We start from the raw sequence: 5,000 nt of genomic DNA, 5'->3' as shown, positions 1-5,000 counted from the left end.
AACATTAACATTATATGAGCTCTATCTCGACTCTCCTTTCGATACACGAACGTTCGACGTTTTCATCGAGCACTTCGTTCGAGAAAACGTTCGTAGAGTAGGAGTAGAGCTCGTTGCGTTCGTTAGATTATTTTTTAATTTTTTTATAGAGATTCAATACATTTATGTCAGGATATTTTTTTAAAGATAATTTATATTTATTTATTACTTCATTATACATATTTTAAGGTATCAAGACTGATATGAAACTTAAAAATTATATTATTAACATTATTTACGCATTCGTAAATCGCGTCATGTTCTTTATTATTATTATTATTATATTTATTCGTCATCGTCATAATTATTATTTTAATTATAAAATATAATAATTTTAATTATAAATTTTTTTTTTTTCGATAAACGAATACCGGTGAAATTTAAATAAACGAAGATACAACTTTCTTTGTTGTTGTTGTTGTTGTTTTTTTTTTTTTTCTTTTTTTTTTTTATTGTTGTTGTTGTTGTTGTTGTTGTTGTTGTCGTTGTTGTTGCATTGACGTTGCATAATATCATATAATCATATACTATCTATAAAAATATAGAACAAAATAATCGAAGTTTTGGAGATTTTGGAGGGTTTGGGGTGTCAGTTGGGGGGGAGGGGGTTGGGGAGGGGGAGGGGGGGGGTTCGGATAGGGCTGCGTGTTCTGGGGTTCGTCGTCTTATGATATCAGATCGAATATGAGAAACATAATAAAATAATAATAATAATAAAAAAAAAAATACATTCCGTTCGAACGAGCCGAATGTCATACTCATCGTCAGGCATATATATGGAGTAGTGACGGTTCGAACGTCGAACATTCAAAAATTGATGTTAGACGCGAAGTGACCGGATCAGTACTCTTGTATAACGAAAAAAATGTTATTATCGTTTTCATTTGTCGTCTTTGTTGCGTGTCTTCTGGCGTGTCTCTCGATTCGTCGTATCGCGTTATATTATACTTTACGTAGTGTAACAACAAGTATGTACGTACGATTCGTCTCGACCGCTGGGGGATATTCACTGACACACGTGAAAATGATAAAAAGATTCTTATTCGTTCTGTAAAACTGTGCCGACCGACGGACGCACGTAGATCTCTCTGCCTCATGCGCTCTTCCTCTTATCGTCGTCGTCGTCGCTCTCGCTACAATCTATCCTCATGGAATAAATGTTGATTCATTGTAGTCGATCTGCGACGTCGCGACGATATGAGAAAACGTTAGAGACGGAGTTCTTAAAAGATTCAGTGTATTCGTATAGTGTGTATAATTTTTATATTATATATGAACGGTCGTTTCTAAAATTCTTTTTGTTAATTTTTACATTTATCATGTACAAAAAATACACAACCCGAGTATCGGTACGATCACTCAAACACCGGGCGTCGATCCCAATGTTTTACGATAATAATCGTTGAACAATACATACGTACACGTCGTGTGCGAAGTGTTATTTTGAAAAAAAAACTCGATCTCGTTTAGAACGTTCGAATTCGTGACCGTTATGTGTCATTATGTGAAGACGCCTCCGCCGCCGCCGCCGCCGCCGCTGTCGTCGCGTTATATATTATAGCGCACGCGCGCGCGCGTGCTTAAAGCGCGTTTGTGTCTCATATAAATTTTTATAAGAGTCAACCGTTAAAATCTATCGCGTCTAACGCGATCGACGATACGGTGAGACGCTCGTTTCATACTGTGCGTATATTGTACATGCATGCATAAGTTTGTGTGTATTTTATATGCGAATATGAAACGAGAAGAATAATTGACGACTTCAACAAGTCTCGGTTAGCTCCCTGGTTGATCCTGCCAGTAGTTATATGCTTGTCTCAAAGATTAAGCCATGCATGTCTCAGTGCAAGCCGTATTAAGGCGATACCGCGAATGGCTCAATATATCAGTTTTGGTTCCTTAGATCTTACTCAGTTACTTGGATAACTGTGGTAATTCTAGAGCTAATACATGCAATCAGAACTCTGACCAGTGATGGGATGAGTGCTTTTATTAGATCAAAACCAATCGACGGAGGGCGTCTCGTCCGAAGTCGTTAATTTTGATGAATCTGGATAACTTTTGCCGATCGCATGGTCCAGTACCGGCGACGCATCTTTCAAATGTCTGCCTTATCAACTTTCGATGGTAGTTTCTGCGACTACCATGGTTGTCACGGGTAACGGGGAATCAGGGTTCGATTCCGGAGAGGGAGCCTGAGAAACGGCTACCACATCCAAGGAAGGCAGCAGGCGCGCAAATTACCCACTCCCGGCACGGGGAGGTAGTGACGAAAAATAACGATACGGGACTCTTTCGAGGCCTCGTAATCGGAATGAGTACACTTTAAATATTTTAACGAGGAACAATTGGAGGGCAAGTCTGGTGCCAGCAGCCGCGGTAATTCCAGCTCCAATAGCGTATACTAAAATTGTTGCGGTTAAAAAGCTCGTAGTTGCATTTGTGCGCCGCGCTGTCGGTGCACCGCATCCGCGGTGATACTGACACGTCTGCGGAGCATATCGTCGGTGAGCCGGCGGTAAAACGCCGGTTCAATATCAAAATCCTATCGCGGTGCTCTTCAGTGAGTGTCGAGATGGGCCGACAATTTTACTTTGAACAAATTAGAGTGCTCAAAGCGGGCTCAAAATGCCGCTTGAATATTTCGTGCATGGAATAATAGAATATGATCTCGGTTCTATTTTGTTGGTTTTCAGAACTCCGAGGTAATGATTAATAGGGATAACTGGGGGCATTCGTATTGCGACGTTAGAGGTGAAATTCTTGGATCGTCGCAAGACGAACATCAGCGAAAGCATTTGCCAAAGGTGTTTTCATCAATCAAGAACGAAAGTTAGAGGTTCGAAGGCGATTAGATACCGCCCTAGTTCTAACCGTAAATATGTCATCTAGCGATCCGCCGACGTTACTACAATGGCTCGGCGGGCAGCTTCCGGGAAACCAAAGATTTTGGACTCCGGGGGGAGTATGGTTGCAAAGCTGAAACTTAAAGGAATTGACGGAAGGGCACCACCAGGAGTGGAGCCTGCGGCTTAATTTGACTCAACACGGGAAATCTCACCAGGCCCGGACACCGGAAGGATTGACAGATTAATAGCTCTTTCTTGATTCGGTGGGTGGTGGTGCATGGCCGTTCTTAGTTGGTGGAGCGATTTGTCTGGTTAATTCCGGTAACGAACGAGACTCTAGCCTGCTAAATAGGCGTCGTCATTTAGGTGTGCTCGATTTCGGTCGAGCAACTCACTGGCGGCGTATTAAAATTCTTCTTAGAGGGACCGGCGGCTTCGAGCCGCACGAGATTGAGCAATAACAGGTCTGTGATGCCCTTAGATGTCCTGGGCCGCACGCGCGCTACACTGAAGGAATCAGCATGTTCTCCCTGGCCTAGAGGCCCGGGCAACCCGTTGAAACTCCTTCGTGCTGGGGATTGGGGTTTGCAATTATCCCCCATAAACGAGGAATTCCTAGTAAGCGCGAGTCATAAGCTCGCGTTGATTACGTCCCTGCCCTTTGTACACACCGCCCGTCGCTACTACCGATTGAATGATTTAGTGAGGTCTTCGGACCGACACGCGGTGGCTTCACGGCCGTCGGCGTTGCTGGGAAGTTGACCAAACTTGATCATTTAGAGGAAGTAAAAGTCGTAACAAGGTTTCCGTAGGGGAACCTGCGGAAGGATCATTAACGTAAATTATCAATCTCGAAAGAGTGCGATAATGAACGATAATAAAATTCTAAAACACAAATATCGACGTTCGGAATGTGTCGTTTCGATGCGAGGACGCGATTCTCACTCTCTCTCTCTCACACAGCAGTGTGTCCGAGTCAGAGTCCAGAGTCGTGTAACGCGTCCTATTCTGATATTTTTCGATGTCGATTTCGAGGAAAGTACGATGTGTTAACGCACATCGTCATCTTCAAATAAAATGTATATTTCTTTTTTTTTTTTTTGTACTTTATTTTTTTTTTAACTTTTTTTTTTTTTTTTTTTAATTTTTTGAATTTTTCTCTGTATACTAAAAATAAGAGAAAAAAACGAAAAAAAAAAAAAAAATAAAAAAAAAATAAACTCATATCACTGGCGTATAGAATCGTTCGAGTGATCGTAGAAATTATAAAAATAAAACAAATTAAAAACCATTACCCTGGACGGTGGATCACTTGGCTCGCGGGTCGATGAAGAACGCAGTTAACTGCGCGTCATAGTGTGAACTGCAGGACACATTTGAACATCGACATTTCGAACGCACATTGCGGTCCGTGGAGAAACATCCAGGACCACTCCTGTCTGAGGGCCGGCTGTATAAAAATATAAACCACACTGTTCAATGTTTAATGTCGTAATGTCTATTATTTCGTAACCGACTCAATAGACTGACTGACGTTTCTCGAACATATGACGGTATCCGCGTTCGATGTGTTATATTACGTGTTTAAATATACTTAATATAAATCTCGTTCTCGGTCCGTTCAAATATAACAAATACGATGTGTATGTATGTTTACGTTTACATGCGTGTGTGTGTATATATTATTTATATTTTTATATACGCGTTCGTGTGTACGTTTACGTCACGGAGTTTCGTTATGCGACGTCAGAGAGACTGAGAGCGTCGCTCGTCGCCAGACGAGGAGCGCCCATCTCCGACCTTTCGATCGTTTCATTGAGTTGTTCTCGATCAAAGAGGGTAATCGGAGTTTAGGTGATCTCTTCGTCTCGTGATTATCGAGTACGTGCGTTTCTTTTGTTCATACTCTAATGTCAAAATTTCGAATACAAAAGCTCCGCGATCGTTACGACGTATACGAGACGAACGTGTTTATATGATGTGTAAATAAAGCGCGCTCGCATCGTTGAACGTGATGACATCGAAACATTCGTATATATATATATATATATTGTATATATATCGAGTAGGCGGACTCGACGTCCGAAGAGCGCGTCGACGCCGACGTCGGAA

At 41.7% G+C, this 5,000-nt stretch overlaps 2 non-coding genes across 2 annotated transcripts; both read left to right on the top strand.

Annotated features, from left to right (window-relative positions):
• The first annotated feature begins 1,820 nt into the window (after positions 1-1,820).
• Positions 1,821-3,723, top strand: LOC125076488. Its single transcript, XR_007120447.1, has one exon. It is a non-coding gene; the product is annotated as a small subunit ribosomal RNA (ribosomal RNA).
• A 457-nt stretch (positions 3,724-4,180) lies between these two features.
• On the top strand, positions 4,181-4,337 carry LOC125076487. The gene has a single exon (XR_007120446.1). It is a non-coding gene; the product is annotated as a 5.8S ribosomal RNA (ribosomal RNA).
• Positions 4,338-5,000: the final 663 nt, after the last annotated feature.

This window comes from Vanessa atalanta, unplaced genomic scaffold (assembly GCF_905147765.1).
Source record: "Vanessa atalanta unplaced genomic scaffold, ilVanAtal1.2, whole genome shotgun sequence".
NCBI classification, from domain to species: domain Eukaryota; kingdom Metazoa; phylum Arthropoda; class Insecta; order Lepidoptera; family Nymphalidae; genus Vanessa; species Vanessa atalanta.
This window is presented reverse-complemented; position numbering and strand designations above follow the sequence as displayed.